General features: G+C 41.2%; 1 long non-coding RNA gene across 1 annotated transcript; it reads left to right on the plus strand.

Moving 5' to 3' along the window:
- The first annotated feature begins 478 nt into the window (after window positions 1-478).
- LOC309394797 lies at window positions 479-12988 on the plus strand. Its single transcript, XR_014175794.1, has 3 exons — window positions 479-647; window positions 10334-10378; window positions 12829-12988. It is a non-coding gene; the product is annotated as an uncharacterized lncRNA (long non-coding RNA).
- Window positions 12989-18361: the final 5373 nt, after the last annotated feature.

The following is an 18361-nucleotide window of genomic DNA, read 5'->3' on the forward strand; positions in this document are numbered from 1 at the left end:
AGGCCCATTCATCCCTAGCCATGCTGCTGTATTCTGGACCAACTATAGAATGGGCTTCAGGAACAGCTCCATGCAGAGCACATTATAGTATTTTCCAGCATATTTTTTCCCAATACAATACTCTATAGATAATTGTAACAGTCTGAACCTCAGTCATGAATGTCAATGATGACGTATATTTGGAAATGTATGACAGCAGCAAGTTTGGAAAGCTGGCAGCGAATTATATTCTCAATAAAAAGGTAAAGGTTCCCCTTGCACATATGTGCTAGTTGTTCCCAACTCTAGGGGGCAGTGCTCATCTCCGTTTCAAAGCCGAAGAGCCAGTGCTGTCTGAAGACGTCTCCGTGGTCATGTGGCTGGCATGATTAAACACCAAAGACACATGGAACGCTGTTACCTTCCCACCAAATATAGGAACGCTGGTTCCTATTTTTGTACTTGCATTTTTACATCCTTTCGAATTGCTAGGTTGGCAGAAGCTGGGACAAGTATCGGGAGATCACTCCATTACGCGGCGCTTGGGATTTGAACCGCCGAACTTCCCACCTTTCTGATCGACAAGCTCAGTGTCTTACCTACTGAGCCACGCGTCCCATATTTTCAATACATCAGGACATAAGATTGGAGGTCTTTTAACTATGACAGTAAGTAAAGGTGCAAAGAGTTAATTACAGGTAGTCTTTGACTTACAACCATTTGTTTAGTGACTGTTTGAAGTTTCAATGACACTGAAAACAGGGACATATGACCTTCCTTCACACTTGGGATATCATCTGTACGCTGATGATACTCAGCTGTACATTTCCACCCCGAACCACCCCAACGAGGCCGTCGAAATGATGTCCCGGTGTGTAGAAGCCGTACGGGTCTGGATGGATGACAACCGACTCAAGCTCAACCCTTCCAAGACGGAGTGGCTGTGGGTTCCGGCCCCCCGGTTGAACCAGCTAATTCCATCTCTGGCCATTGGGGGCATTCAACTCGCCCCCGTGGAGCGGGCGCGTAATTTGGGCATCCTCCTGGATGCCAGGCTGTCCATGGATGACCATGTGACAGCCGTGGCCAGGGGGGCGTTCCACCAGGTTCGCCTGGTGCGCCAATTGCGCCCCCTATTGGACCGGGACGCCCTACGCACAGTCACTCATGCGCTGGTGGCGTCTCGCCTGGACTACTGCAACGCTCTCTACATGGGGCTTCCCTTGAAATGCACTCGGAGACTGCAGTTGGTCCAGAATGCGGCCGCGCGGGTGATTATGGGGAGTACTAGGTACTCCCATGTGACACCTCTCCTGCGCAAGCTGCACTGGCTTCCTGTGGTCTATCGGGTGCGTTTCAAGGTCTTGATTACGATCTTTAAAGCGCTCCATGGCTCAGGACCTAGTTACCTGCGGAATCGTATTCTGCCCCATACATCCCTACGACCCATCCGCTCGCACAGAGAGGGACTTCTCCAGGTGCCGTCCACCAGACAGTGCTGAGGGGCGGCGCCTAGGAGCAGAGCCTTCTCTGTGGCAGGCCCAGCCCTGTGGAATGACCTCCCTCCGGATATTAGGACCACCACTGACCTCCGCTCCTTCCGTATAAAGCTCAAGACCCACCTATTCCAAATAGCTGGCCTGGCTCAACCATAACTTCATAACGCTCCTGACGGGTTTTTTAATTCGGTAATTTTATTTAATGGGATTTTAAATTGTGTTTTTTAATTGTCTTCACTTATTAGTCTACCTCCTCCATGCACATGTATATGTCTTGTTTCTTATGTATGTATGTTGTCTTTATCTGTATTTTATTTGCTTTGATTGTACGCCGCCCCGAGTCCTTCGGGAGAGGGTTGCGGCTAATCAAATAAAATTATTATTAAATTATTATTATTATTATTACGACCATTGCAGCATTCCCCATTCTCACGTGATCAGAATTAAGGTGCTTGGCAACCCGCATGTATTTAGGACAGTGGCTGTGTCCTGGGGTCATGTGATTTCCCTTTCGCAACCTTCAACAAGCAGAGTCAATGGGGAAGCCAGATTCATTTAACAAATGAATCAAACTAACTTATCAACTGCAGTCATTCGCTGAACAATTGTAGTAAGAAAGGTCATAAAATGGGGCAAAACTCATTTAATATCTTTCTTGCTTTGCAATGGAAATTTTGGGCTCAGTTGTCATAGGTCCAGGACTACCTATAAATTGGAGTCTGAACAGCAAGGCATTTTAAACAGAAGGCCCCTGCTAGGGGTGGGTTTCTGCCACCCTTACTATCAGTTCGGCGGCTGAAAAATTTTGTTTGCAAATTTGCAGTTAAAATAATCTGTGCATGCGCAGAACATTTAAAAATGAATAAAAATGACATTTTTTCAATGAAGAGTGTCCTGCGCATGTACAGAAAATCAAGATGGCGCCCCCGAAGTCAGAACTGGTATGGTCACGTGACTGCCAAATTTACTACCGATTCGGCCGAACCAGACCAAATAGATAGGAACACACCTGTGGCCCCTGTAATGCAATTTGGCCTCTTCTCTGAATGGTGTATCACAGGGGTGTCCAAACTTGGGAACTTTAAGACTTGTGGACTTCAACTCCCAGAATTCCCCAGCCAGCATGGCTGGCTGGGGAATTCTGGGAGTTGAAGTCCACAAGTCTTAAAGTTCCCAAGTTTGGACACCCCTGGTGTATCAGGTTTGCCCAGTTCAAAGGCCAATCTGCTGGAAAAAGCTTCATGGTTATCAGTACCACTTTTGTTTGTTTTAAAGCAACATATAAGATATAGTAAACTTTCCAAAAAATATTATGTTCCTTTTCCACAATACCCTTTTTAGCATTTGATCGTGATTCGGTTATGAATCAGTTCCATTCCTATTTCCAAAGTGGTTTGTTTCTTTCCAGCATTTGACCTGATTTGAGGTGACTAAATGCAAAGGTTCCTCCCTTTCCAGGAGGCAGAACACCCAAGATGTTAACACAACACTGGGACCCATATGATTTTAATTGAGCATTTCCCAAGAGATTTTTTTCCCTCCCTACTTCAGGGAACAAAATCTATTCACACTTCCCTGTTTCACTACACCCAAATTTGGTTGTACGTTTCTTCCGTAGCAGAAAGTAGGCAATTAGCTGTCCATGGTAGGTAACTGAGATTGAGGAAAAACCATGTAAGAGTGATGTGGCTATTTGTTTTGTTAGTCTGTTTGTGGTGCAACTACACATGGATGCTACCCTGTTTTCCCAAAAATAAGATATCCCTGGATAATAAACCCAATCGGGGTTTTGAGCGCATGCGCTAAAATAAGCCCTCCCCAAAACATATTGCAACACAGCAGCAGCCATGAGGTGACCATGCTCACTGCCTCCTGCACCTCAAAAGTAAAAAGACCTCCCTGAAAATAAGGCCAAGCACTTATTTCAGGGGTCAAAAGAAAATAAGACCCTGTCTTATTTTCGGGGAAACACAGTAGCAATAGCCCACATGGTAATTTGCCTATGTACCATCTGGTTTTGCCTTCATACTGGGGGGGGGAGGGGATGAGCTATTTTTTATTTTGCGATGATAGGAAGAGCTACAGAGGAGAAGGATACCTTTAGATTTGGTTACTACACATGGCATGGATACAGTTGAATATTGCAATGGCCTAGACCAGATGTGGGCAACTATAGTCTCTTTACGACTAGTAAATTTCAACTCCCAGAATTCCTGAGCTAGCATGGCAGGCTTGGGAATTCTTGGAGTTGAAGTCCACCAGTTGTAAATACATCATAGTTGCCCCCCCCCGGCCTAGACTAATTCTGCTGTGAGTCCTAGTGTACAGTAGGCCAGTCACTCCCTCACTGTTGTTGGAGAGAATCTTGACCTCTGTAACACTTCACGTCTTCTTCCTCCATTCAACAGCATTTGTGGGGGAAATTCCTGGTCTACCACAAATGCCTGTTGGCACAGCCTAGATGATCTATTCATAGAAGATATCTCTCAAACAGTTAACAATGTCCCTGAACTGAAAATTGCCTTGATGCATATTTGTTTATTATGACATTCCCAATAATCCTTAGAATCCTCCCTCCATGGTAAGCATCCTTCATTAGCAACTTTCCTAAGGCCATATTTTGGATGGCTGTAGGTTCAATTGATCTTGGGGATGGGAGAGGCTGAAGACTGCAAAGAGTGAATGGCATATTGCACATGAGTAATGCAAGATTTGGCCTTCTCAGATGTTTTAGTCATTTGGATTTTAATTTGATCAGCCTATTTTATGGTTTACGTACAGAGTCATATGTTTCTCACTTCAAAGTAGCACGAAACAATGTTATCAATGTTCAACATTGCCGGCCAGCAGGCCTGAAAGAGCTGGAAAAGGGGGAGTGGGGTGTTTATTGCCCTAAAGCTGCATGATTTTCTTTTTCTTTTTGTGGTGTCATGTGGATAGGCTAGTTTCTTGAGTCATTTTGAATGCCTTTGGCATCTGCACAAGATGATAAAGACAAGCTCTTCTTTGGTGTCCTTTATTTTTTCCATACCAACGAAACACTGGAAAGAAATTTATTTAAACAAGTTCAGAATTGTCTATCTCTCTGTATATCAGTCAGCAGGAGAACATTGGAAAATTACACAACTGAAGCCTATTTGATGTAGTGAAAGAATCCTGCAAAAGAAAGATATAGTTTGGATATGATTTGAAGAAAGATTCTGGGGTGGGGGGAATCACTATGCCACTTGGCTAGTGAAGTGGAATGTAGTCAATTTTTCCACTGTAAATCTGGTCACATGACCTAGAGCAGAGAATTTAGAGCTCACCTTATGATATCCAGTATATGCAAGCATATACATCATGATACACGATGCATCCTCTGACTTCTCTAGGCTCCCTCTGGATGCCTATTGCAAGTATGTTCATCCATCCCTTGACCACCATTTTTAAAAAAGAATGCAATAACACAATCTGTATCTTTTTTTTTTTTTTACAAAATCCTCTGTTTGAAAAGTGTTTTGAAAGCCAAATCTCTCCTATCAGCTGAACGAGAATGTAAGGAATTTTTTTTTTGTAATACTAGAAAAGATGGGTTTTTTCCAAAGGGAATACAACATTAAGAATAACTGAAAGGCATATGGTGACTTCTAGTTTATTGTAATAGCTGTTTTCCCCCCTGTAAGGAAATTAGCACACTTAGAACTAATTAGCATGTCAAACTGTATCAAGACAAACAGTGACTCAGAATGTGACTGTTGTTGCTACTCAACTCCAATAGATTTTATTTACATCAAGACTTTGATGCTCTTGACATTAAAAGAAGAAAGACACAGTTGTTCCCCATGGAGTTTAATATGAAGGCTCTCTAGGATTTGGCTCGTGATTATGAACAACATAGTCATCCAAGTCTAATTCCTATATGTAAGGTTCAAGGAATGACTGCTATATTCTTGGCAATACACTGTATATTATTGACAGACTGTGTCTGTTTCAGACTTTACAGAAAACTTGACTATGTACAAAAGTTGGGGAGGACAATCTTTTTATGTGGATGTATTTAAAAAAATTAATAAGACCCTGAAAATTACAGATGCATTTATCATCCAGTTGCTACCTTTTACTTTTGTGTGATTATTGTTTGTTTGTTTGTTTGTTTGTTTGTTGCACACTGCCCAGAGTCACATTGTTTGAGTTGAACAATCTTATAGATCAATTCAATAACTAACCAAATAAAATGTTGCCAGGTGTGTGTCAGTGGTGGGATTAATTTTTTTTTACTGCTGGTTCTGTGGGCGTGGAAGAGGTTAACCCAGTGATTTTCAAATTTGGTAACTTTCAGCTGTATATCAGGAGTGTCCAACCTTGGCAAATTTAAGACTTCTGGTCCAGTATAACTGTCACAGTGTCCTTCAGTCATGTGATCACCATTTGGGTGTTTCACAATCAGCCCACATTTCTGACCATCACAGCATCCTGCAGTCACATGGTTAGCATTTGCATGGTTTCAACCAAGAAGAGTTAAGGAAGAATGTGAAAGTACAATTGTAAGTCATGGTCATGTAATATTTTGCTTAAAGACCACGAGGAATCACTTAGTGACTTGGGAAGTGACATTGTAGGCCCATTATGGGGTTGGCATGGGGCCCTGAAGTAGAAGCTGTTGGACACAGGTGGCTGGCGCAGTAACAGAGAAGGTACCACTGCCTCCCCATTCAAACCATGGTGTGAAGTTTCCAAAAGATGACCTAATTAATTTACGAGCCTTGAACGTTCAAAAGAAATCCAGTCATTTATTAGGATGAACATTTTGGCATGTTCTTCTGTGGAGCCGAAACATTTCAGGTTATTGGTCTTTGCACTTTACCCCGAACTCTCCCCTCCCTCAGTCTGTGTCATAAATCATATCCACCAACGAGGTTGTAGAAATATGAGGTTCGACTCTTGCCGAAGGTATGCATAAAATCCTCCCTCCAATGTCAACTTGATAATAGTTATGGTAACGCTTTACAAGGTGACATATGGTTTGTTTTAATCTTTTGTAATTTTAATTATTTTTATATTTATAAGTGTGTGTGTGATCACATTTGTGAACTGGTAGGGAAGGTAAGTGTATACCACCCCTGGGCCAAGGGCTTCTTCCGGCAATCTCTTCTCCACCTGAAAGAAAACACAGATAGTGCCATTACTTTTTGATAACATTTTCCTATCCATGCCAACACTAGAAAGGAAATGCCAGAAACATTGGTGAAGGTGGTACCTCAAGAACATCTTCATCTTATATCTCCATGGTGGCTATCCAGAGAAATACAAGTATATCCAGCAACATGGATTCCACCAGTTGTCCATGGCTGACAGGACCTTGTTATGGTGTCAAAAGAAGAAAGATGTATCAATGTCCATCTTAGTGAATAGCAGTCAGTTTCATTTTGAAAACTTATTAACCCAGTTTTTTAGTACCAAGAAGGAATAAAAGATAAAACTCTGGAACACATTTGCTCATTTCCCCTTCCCAAGAAGACAACGGATGGGTGTTTTCCCTCCTGGAATATAATATCCCAGTCTTCTGAAAAGTTGGCTACAAAATGGGGAGGGTTGCCCAGAGTCCAGCAACCATTGAGAAATCCAACTTACCTCTAGAAATGGAACTTTTCACTCACTGAGGACAGGGGGTAACTGAAAGTTAAGTCCAGAGGTGGATGGATGAGAACACAAAGGCCCTGGAGTTTCTATGGAGACCCCAGGCCCCTTGTCATTAAGCATTGTGAGGTTCTCAAAATGATCCTTTAGCCAAGCATTTCTGTATACTAGCAATGCCAGGCCAATACCTTTGGGAAATTATCCCCTAAAACCACACAACCCCCCTCCCCCTATTTTCAATTGTGTTATGAAGGAGGACTAGTTCTTTGGATATAGACTGCATCTCAATATGGAAGTTCCATAAAGTAGCTGCTTGAGCAAGATTCACTGGCTTTTGGAAGTATGTTGTCTATGGATGTCGCTACATCTCTATCTCTTGAGTCAGCTCACACCGTTTTTTGTGCTTGGATAAGAGATCTCCCTTTTTTTCTCAACTGCATCATTAAGATAATTTCTTACCACTGGAAAATATTTTCTATATAGTACTCTTCAGCTAAGTTATGTTTTCAGAATCTTAGGTTAATTGCAGTCTATGTCTGCCAGTGTGAACTTAAGGTGTCTAGCAAAGAATTGAGGTATTCGCCCAGAAAAAAACCTGAAGGCAAGGCGGTGTGTGTGTGTGTGTGTGTGTGTGTGTGTGTGTGTCAGAGGAGCTTCAGGAGGAAGAGGTTCTTGGAGATTCAGAAAATGTTTGGCTTCTGCTCAATCTCTGAACTGAAGAGAACATTTGGGCAGAGAGAGAAGTTATTTCTGTTTAAATCTCTGGGAAGGAGCCCAGTCCTGAGGACATTCCTTCCCTACCTTATGCCTCTCAGTCCCCTCATTCCAGGGCAAAGGGTTTTCTCATCACAATGCCTTTTGGACACCAGTAGGAATTATTTTTTTCTCCTTTGCTGTACATAGTGACTAGGTGTTTTGCTCCTCTGGACAACTTTGAATATCATCATAGATGTCTTCTACAGCCTGCCTCCTTTCCTACTCAGAAGCAAACTTCTCCCTGTCCTAACAAGAAAAAGCATTGATAAAAGCACTAGAACAGAGTGGGAGAAGAATGTGACAGTGAGGCAGAATTCAAGAAAACATGCTTATCCGTGGCAAGCAAAAGGGATTGTGTGATCCAAATTGATTGAAAATGATCCACCAATAATTAAAAGTAAAAAGGGAAGGAGCTGGGTGTTTTCTGGAGCACATATTCTCCCTGTTTCCGTTTCCTAAGAAGAGGCCAAATCTGCATTTCCATCCTCTGATAAGTTGGTCACTAGAAGAGGTTTCCCAGAGCCCAGCCACCCTTCTGAAGACCAACTTAAATCTTGGAAGATATTCTTGCTGTGGTAACCGACAACTGACAGTTAGTGACAGTTTAGCCTGGATGAATGAAGTCATAAAGCCAATAGAATTTCCAAGGAGATGAGAAGCTTTCTTTAGGATCCTATCAAAGATCACCTGCTACACCTTTTCTCAATACATCATTGCCACCCAAATGTCTCTAGGAACCAACTAACAAATCACTGTTTCTCATCTTTTCCCACAGAAGGTCTAATTCTCCAGAAGTGGACTGTTTCTTTATGTAGAAGCTCCATTAAGCTTGTTGACTGAGCAAGGCTCATTGATGCAGCTCTTGCTAAACTTCCAGTCTGATTCCCCTTGTGTTGCAATGCTAGGAGTTTTCTGTGGCAAATAATTTCTGGCAAAAAATTGAGGTGTTTCCCAGAAGGCAGAACGCCTCAAGGGAAGGCAGGGGGTTCAGAGGAGCTTCAGTAAGAAGGGGTTCTTAGTGATTCAGAAAAGACTTGACTTCTGCTCAATCTCTGAGCCAAAGAGAACATTTGGGCAGAGAGAGAAGTTCTTTCTGTTTAAATCTCTGGGAAGGAGCCCAGTCCCGAGGACACCCCTTCCCTACTTTATGCCTCTCAATCCCCCCATCCCAAGGTAATTGGGGTATTTTCAACACAATGTTTTTGGAGACCAATAAGAATAATCATTATTTTTCTCCTTTGTTGTACAGTGACTAGGTGAGTTGCTCCCTCAGGACAACTTTGAACATCAGATCAAAGGTGTCTTCTAGAGCCAGCCTGCCTCCCCTATTCCCACCCCCAACAAGGAAAAACACTGATAAAAATGCTAGAGCAGGCCTTCTGAAGACCAACTTACATGTTGGAAGACATCTTCATTGTGATAACTGACAACTGAGAGTTAGTGACTTTTTACCCCGGATGTCATAAAGCCAATATAATTCCCAAGGAGATGACAGGCTCTTTCTCTCCCCTTCCCCTAGCACAACTGTGACTAGGGTCAGTTCCCTCTGTTGTTTTTGCTTAGGTGCAGAAACCTTTTTCTCCAGACCTCATTTCTCATACAGCAATCCAACCAGGAAAAAAAATGTATTCATAGAACACATTCTACCCAAATAAAATAGATATAGCTTCATGATGCTGGTGGCAAATCACATTAGTCTCTTTTAGGCAAGTTCCAATTTTGAGGGGTCCAGCTTTTAAGGAAGCCAAAAGATCAGACTTCTCCTTTTTATCCAGGAGGCCTAGTTCTTGCAGTGTAGACTGCCCCTTCTTATGGAAGCTCTACTAAGCCACCCACTTGAGCAAGGTTCTCTGCCTGTTGCTTTCCTGAAATTTTCTCTTTAGTCCACATTGTGTCTCAACCCTCTTGATTCTTTCTGCTTGGATGAAGACACCCTCTCTTTTTCTTCTGCACACCAAAGTTCAAGTGAGTGTGAGTATGAGTGTGAGTGTGTGTGTGTGTGTGTGTGTATGTGTGTGTGTGTGTGAGAGAGAGAGAGAGAATATCCCTCCCCAACCACATCCCTCCTCAAAACATGGGACTTCATCCCAACTCAACATGCATTCTCCAACGTGCTAAACCCCGAATCCAGATCAGGGGGAAGAGTTCCCATTTTTATAGAATGTATTCTTCCCAAATAAAAAGCCACAAGGTACTGTTAGCCTTTAAAATGAGAAATGAATTTATGTCACCACCACCCAGTTGTTTAGGATGAAATGGCAGCAATTCTCACACCAGCTGATGTTTTATTATTATAGGCAAGGCTTATTAATATTAATATGTTGGTTCAAGTGATTTTTAACTCCGCACTCTATTTTTACAAAAATGAATCAAAAGTGGTCATGAAAGATTGGTCAGTAAGTTCAAAGAAATTGATTTTACCATCAAAGAATTAATATAACAAAGTGATATTTTAAGTGTCTCTTTTTAATTCACCACAGGATGTCCACCCACTGATGGTTTTGATGACCCAGAAGCCTTTCTGGGTAATGTATTTTTCTTTATTCCTCCCATGCCATTTTCTTCAAACTGTGCATTTTTTACAAAACATGCCAAATACACAGGCTGTTAAGAACCCCTCACCCTGCAACTGAGGGACTCAGCAGCCGTTGCTTTCTCGCAGTATAATGTGATTTGGCTTAAGGCCAGGTTTTATTAGAAATAGAGCAGTAGACAAGTCAGACAATAGACCAATATTCAATGAAAATCTGAGGCGCTTAAAATATATCTCAATTAACACATTTCCTGCATTTTCATCCAGTCAAATCTAGCATTACATTTGCTCCCTGTCCATTAGAGGTGGCAGGATCTCTATATTCACTACATTCCTTCAAATGGAAGTAGAGAAAATACTGTTTTGTGTTTATTTTTTTTCACTTCAGAACAGTCTGTTTTTCCTTCATGCCCCCATTACTACATTAGAATCTTTACAAGGTTTCTGTAGACCATGGAAATGATTTCTTGTCATAACCCCTCATTCTCTGCTCAGTTTCAGCATTCATTTCCACCTTAAAATAGGGCAGATTCAGCAGCTACAGTCAATCACGACTTTTCTGTGTCTGCTGTTTGCCTACCCAGTCTTCAAAGCTTCTTCCATTCCTCCTCCATGCACATAGACACATCACTTAGGAATGCTTCTGGCAATGCAGATTTATCCTGATGCCATCACATTTCCAAACTCTACAACAAGTGTCAGGTTGCAGGTTTGCGGAATTTGCAATGTTCTAAGTGTTTTGAGGCTTATATCTAGATTGCTAAATGTGGTTATGATAGAAATGGATAAAAATAAAATACAAACATGGCTTGTAATATTTAGACTTTATATTGGATAACTATGATTAGAGTCTAAATAGCCTACATTCATAATACTTAATGGAATAGCCTATTACTTAATTAAGGGATAGTCATTTCAATAGTAGACTTTCTAATAATGCATTACTAGTTTTCCAACTGAGTTCACGTTCAAATTGAAATATAGTTACCTGAATTTAAATAAAAGCAGGCTGAATTCTGTTTACTTGCAGCTTGAGTGTACAATGCAATAAGCTTTTTCTTTCGATGTTGTTAACAGACACATAACATAACCCTGTGTAGGTTTCCTGGGAAGTAGTGCAGCTTTATTCAAGAATAAATGGAGCCTTTAACAGATTTCTTATCCATGGTTCAAAAACATGCCCTAATATATTTGAGCCGGATTCACATACAATGTAATGAAGTTTAGGGGTGGGGTATCAGAATGCGGTAGAAGCATTGTGCTGCAAGCCTCCACCCCTTTGAATCTGCATGCGACATCAGTGCAGGTACAAAAGGGCATGCCTTGCATCACAAGGCTCTATTCACTATCACACTGATTTTGATAACCATGACCCTGCACACCGCTGCTTTTCTTTAAACTCCTAGTGATATGTAAAGGATTAATAACCAAATATGATGGTTAAAAATACTGTGGCTTAGCACAATCCATGAACCCAGCCAGAGCATCTTTCTAGAACAGGGTGTCAAACTCACGGCCTGAGATGCGGGATGCACTGGCCACGCCCACACCCAGTTTAGCGAAGGGGGAGAAAGTCGTGATACATCACGTCACGATGCCGTGATGATGCAAGTTTGACACCCCTGTTCTATAAACACAAGCACTTGTCAGGGTTCCAAGTAACGCTCCCAAAAGAAGAAGACTGAGAGGCTAGGCATTCCTCAAAGTTCCATTTTATTAGAGATGCCATGTTGGCACATCTGGGAAAACCCAAATCTGAAAGCTTCAAGGTTTTCCCCACCCCAAAGAAATTCCACATCTTGGTCTCTGACAACGGGCCTCAATTCATGGCCATGCAATTTGAGACCTTCCTAGCAGCTCAGGGAATCAGGCATGCCCTGGTTGCGCCATTCCATCCGGCCTCCAATGGTCAGGCGGAGAGAATGGTGAGATCTGCAAAAGAGGCCCTCTCTAGGATGGGCCCAGGAGATTGGCAAACATGGGTTGACCATTACTTACTAATTCAGCACATCATGCCCAATGCCACAACTGGGAGAAACCCCTCCAAGCTTCTGATGGGTCGCTTGCTAAGGTCCCACTTAGGCCGGCTACACCCCAATTATTCTGCCCCATCGTCCCCAGACTCCACAAGCAAGATTCGGACATTTAGCGTAAGGGATTCGGTATACGCCCACAACTACACCGGGGCAACTCTGTGGATTCCTGCCACAGTGATAGCCATCACCGGCCCTTGCTCTTACCTCCTAGAGCTCAAGGATGGTAGGAATTGGAGAAGGCATATTGACCAACTCCATGGCTGCCTCTCCAACTCCACTCTTAGACAACCAGAGGTAACTCCTGCATGAGGCAGCCAAAGTCCTACCCAAATGGAGCAAACACTCACTCCTTCCACGGCCAACTCAAGCCCGAGGGTACCAGGAAACTTATCTGGTTTTGTTGCAGGCCCGCAGCGAGCTCTGAGAGAACCGGCTCCAGAAGCTCCAACCGCAGCCTGTGAAAGGTTCCAGGAGCTTCCACCAAGCGGAGCTGCGGAGCAAACAGGTCCATCCGACCTGTCCAAGGAAACCCCTCCTCCTGAACTGCGCAGGTCAGGCAGATCTTCCCAAAAGCCCGCCTACCTGCGTGACTACATTACCAGTAGGATTGTTCCATCTAAGAGGGGAGGGGTGTTAGATACTTATACCAACTACAATGGTTTCCACCAAGGTCCTCTGTTCCGGCAGGAACAGAGGTTTAATCCTATTGGTCGAAGGGTCTGACAGCTCCCTATAAAAGGGCTGCTGTCAGACTAAACCTTCACTGCATTGTTCTTAATTGTTATGTTATAATAAAGAGCTGTTGTTACCGTTAAGCCTGTGTGTGCCTATCCATCACCCAGTCTAACAGAAACACTGTTAAACGGAAGGTCATAAATTGAAAACTACTGTATTGCAGAGTCTCTGGAGCATGAAGTAGCTTGATATGCCTGATACACCTGCAGCTCGGGGTAGACTATTATCTCTTTCATCCTGCCAAGGGATGAGGTATCTCTCTTAGTCCCTTATCCTGAAATATGCTGCAAAATATATAGCAGGCTGCATTTTAAAGCACCACCTGGTTTCGCTGAAACAATGTGCACATTTTTTTAAAAATCTGGGCTTGCAATTGAAACCCATTCCTCATACTCCAGTTGTAACATAGTATGTCAGGTATGGTAGGGTTTTTATTAACCCAATGTCAATTATTTACTTCAGTTGTCTCCCATTCCTGCCATGCATAATGCACAATTGCCTGCATCTTTAACACACTGTATAATATTTCAAAAAGCTTGCAGGCATCAATTGACTTGTTTATGGACATTGTATGTAGAAGAATACTTTACATTAATGATTTCTGCTTTTATCCGTTCGTTTGCGTCACATTTTCAGATGTGGTTACTTTTAAAATGGACTGTTTTCCTCCACAGTTGGTAGCATTGCAATTCATCATTCACTGCAGATCTATGGCAAAATACAGTGCATAATCATTCATTGTGATTTCCCAGGGCAGTTTAGCAAAGCCTTCCCTCTTCCTTACAAGCTTTCGTATCAAAAGTGGCACTCTAGGATTTCATCTCAGTACTTTTTAGTTTTTGTTTTTACTATCTATTTCTAAATATATTTCTGATACAAAAATTCTAGCAGGTACAGGGCTGCAGTTGACCAGCTTGCTAGCTAGCCTGAAATAAAGCCATTTCAATGTATATTGTGTAAGTACTGATATAAGGATTCCAACAAGATGTGTGTTTTCTTTTCTTACATCAGGGTTCCTCCAATGCCCCAGTCCATTGCTGGCTGGGGAATTCTGGGAGTTGAAATTCACAAATCTTAAAGTCAGCAAGGTTGAGAAACCCAATTCTACATGTTTACCTAGTCAGTCACAAAACCAATTCAATCTCTACTGAATTCTATTTAGAAGTATAGTTTATACTTCTATCAGAATACTCCAGGTGGTCCTTGACGTAACCACAACTGAACCCCAAATTTCTGTTGTGAAGTGAGACATTTATTAAGTGAGTTTTTGCCCCATTTTATGAGTTTTCTTGCTTCAGTTGTTAAGTGAATCACCGCAGTTGATAAATTAGTAACTTGGTTGTTAAGTGAATTTGGCTTCCCTATTGACTTTGCTTATCAGGTGGTCACAAAATGTGATCACATGATCCTTGAGATACAGCAATGGTCATTAATATGGACCAGTTGCCAAGCATCTGAAGTTTGATCACATGATCATGGGGATGCTGCAAAGGTCAGGCTGTTTGCTGTTTGCTGCAAGGAGGCAAATTGGTGGGAGGCAGATTTTTTTTTCTTGTTTTCCTTCTCAAAAGCTAGGTGCGTCTTATAGTCCAGAGCATCTTATAGTCAGTTCACCACTTAGAGACAAATAATTTGATATCTAACAAACAGTTTGGCTTTAGGAAAAATTCAACCTGTAATTTACAACTTTTGTATTATAAAAACATCTGGACTACATGTCTTGATCAAGGTAAAGCTGTTGATGCAATTTACATAGATTTTTTGTAAGGCTTTTGATATAGTACTGCATGATAAACTGCTGTTGAAATTAAACTTTTACAACATTTCTGGACCTTTGCAAAAGTGGATTGCTGCTTTCCTGTCTAATAGACTGCAGAAAGTCAAAAAAGGGAACTCGCTGTCTAATCCTGCATCAGTTAACAGTGATGTTCCTCAAGGCAGAGATTTAGACACCACATTTTTTTTTGCTCTATATCAACAACCTATGTGATCAACTTAAAAGCAATTGCGTTCTTTTTGACGATGATGTAAAATTATTCAATTCTACAGATAATTCTGTTGTTTTGCAAAGTGATCTTGATTATGTGTCTGAATGGTCATCTATTTGGCAACTTCAGATTTCGATTAATAAATGCTCTGTCTTACATATTGGTAAATGTAATCAGAATGTCAAGTATAAGCCAGGTGGCATTGATCTAGCAGATGACACTCGCTTTGTTAAAGACGTAGGTGTTGTTGTCTCAGATGATTTATGCTCCAAAGCTCACGGTAACAGTGTTGCTGAAAAGCATTAAGAGTTATAAACTTAATTTTGCAAAGCTTTTTTTCTGAAACATTGTATTGCTAATTAGACTATATAAAACTTATGCTAGACCAATTTTAGAGTATTGTTCAACTGTTTGGAATCCCACCATATATCTGACATCAATAAAATCAAGCGGATTCAGAAGTACTTCACGAGAAACGTCTTGCATTCTTCTGTACCCAATAGAGTTCCTTATGCTACTAGGCTCGAAATTCTAAGTTTGGATAACTTACAACTGCATGATTTGTGGTTAGACCTAGGTATTGCATACAAAATTATATGTAATAATGTTTTACCTGTAAATGACTTTTTCTGTTTTAATCGCAATAATATGCGTGAACAAACATGGCTGTAAAAAATATTTCTGTAATAGAGTTGTCAAAGTCTGGAATGCCCTACCTGATTCAGTTGTCTCAGCTACGAAATTTCAGTTTCAGTCACAAATTTACTTCCGTGGATCTTACTTCATACTTAAGTGGTCAGTAGAGGAGGTGTGCATAAGTGCACTAACATGCCTATCATCCCTGTCATTGTATTTTTATTCTCTTATTCTTGTTCTCACTTTTGTTTGGCAAACTCCAATAAATAAATCTAAGCATTATTGCTAAATGCTGTTGCTTTCCTCAGAAGTACATGCATATTCATGAGTCATTGTAGCATCAATGGAATGCTATAAGGGCTCATTGCATCACTCCTTCCTCATTGAGCAGGCAGGCAGTAGCCGAGAGGGTTTACTCACAGCAGCCAATCAAATTCTGAGACATGACAACCTTAGAAGTGAATTACATAATTGATATCCTTGTTTTTTCCTCTGTTCCTTCTGTACAGATTTTGGGGCAATGATTAGCTAGGCAAAACAGATCCGTTTGCGTAACTGACTGGGTGGAGTTAGGATGTCCATGTTGCTCATGATTTCATCAATTTGAAACTAATTTAATCTCTTGAAAGTCAGTGACTGAGTGAATTAATTAACTTCTTTTTGATGTTCCTCTTGTTAATGTTTCCACTGTATCCCCGCCCCCTCGCACTGATACAGTTAATCATGTTGTGGGAACGGATCATGCCTAGACACTATGAACTGGAACTAATAGCTTCTATCACAGAACTGGCTTTGATTCTTATATTAAATACATTTTATATGCTTTGTTTTATTCTTTAAAGAATGTTGTACAGACTTCCCTCATACCGAGGTTTTATTTGTGAGCATCTGTTATATTGCTCATATCTTAATGGAAAAAGAAACATTTGTTGGGTTACATAGGGAAACATTGTGCCAGGAGGCATCACTTTGGTTCTGGCACATAGCTAATCACAAACATAGTGATTATCGCTGGTTTATTTTTTCTACAATAGTTCTGAAAGCTTTGCTAAAAGGACCAGCTGGCCACGTGACTTTGGGTTTACCCCAGGGAGAAATCTAGCAGGTTCTGACAGGTTCTGGAGAACCGCTAGCGGAAATTTTGAGTAGTTTGAAGAACCAGCAAATGCCACCTCTGGCTGGCCCCAGAGTACGGTGGAAATGGAGGTTTTGCAGTATCCTTCCCCTGCTACGCCCAGCAGTTCTTCTTTGATTCAGTCTAAAATGGTACAATGTGATATTTACTCTTCCATACATTTCTAAATGTGAGATCTTGCAGGTGGTACAACATTGCAAATAATGTAGAGAAGGAGTGCTGCATTTGATTGGCTCAATAGTGAGAAAGGAAGACAATTTAAGTAGAAAGCCTACCATCAGATATTTCCAATAACTGCAGCTGTTTCCCAAGGCTATCTTCTCACTTCTTATGGATTTTCATCTTTTCAGAGTCATAAATCAAAACCAGAAATTGTTACCACCCAGACTTGTTAAACTAATCTATATAAATCTATTGTTTCAGAGCTAAAATGTTTATTGGTCCTTAATTTCACTTGAAACAATGTCTATGTTTTACATGACGTATTGTAAACATAAAATTGGGGGAAACAGGATAAACTGAAGAAAAAGAAGGCTGTGTTTCATTTGGTCATTATGCAAATGAATTACTATGATTCTGTTTTTTCCCCTTTTTCTTTGCTCTCAGGCTAATGAATTGGACCTGCTTTCTCTGTATTGCAGGATAATTATGTCCCATTAACATGTTTATTTTGGTGAGAGAGAGGGTTGATTACATAACAAGTTTCTTTTAGATTATTCCTGCCTTATAGTTTTATTGGAAAGTAAGATAGCAATACAAATTCCCCATATGGAGAACAATAGTGATGTGGCATTGAGTAGCTCCAAAGCACTATAACACTTCAGCATCAGGCAAAAAAAGAAAAGCTTTTTACTTAATTACAACAGTGCATTCTCTGGCTACCTTGTACAGGGCTGAGGCAAAAAAAAATGACTCAACTGTAAAAGCACTTCCCCTGTGCATGGAAAAATAGGTACGGTAGTTATCTAAGATCAGCCAGGCTTAAATTGTTTCCACAACTAATGTCTTATTTTTTTGTATGCATTTGTGGATAGTAAGCAAGGCAGGCTACTTATCATAGACCTCAATGATGGAATCAAAGCAAGCCTTGGCGGTTAGAAAGCTAATGGCTTCAATTTATTATGTGCCCAGTTTGGAAATATAGCTAGCATTCTTATAAAAGTTCTTGAGTGCCTTTCTTGCTGTGTCCTCCATTAAGAAGCACTTCGGCTGCCTCAGTCAGCTGATTTTCCCCCTTACAGATATATTGCTGCTGTTTTGTTGCTAGGGAAGGGAGGAGCTTTTAAAAAACTTTTTATATGAGGATCAGTTTGTAGCACCAAGGGGGCAGCGGACTGAAAAAGTTTGGGAACCACTGCTCTAAAGTAAATCAGACAAAATTGTGCCTTAATGCAAAGCTTGATATAGCTAGTTTGATATTTAGCATTTGGTAATTTAACAGTGTT

Source organism: Natrix helvetica, assembly GCF_964273705.1.
Source record: "Natrix helvetica genome assembly, chromosome: 6".
NCBI lineage: Eukaryota > Metazoa > Chordata > Lepidosauria > Squamata > Natricidae > Natrix > Natrix helvetica.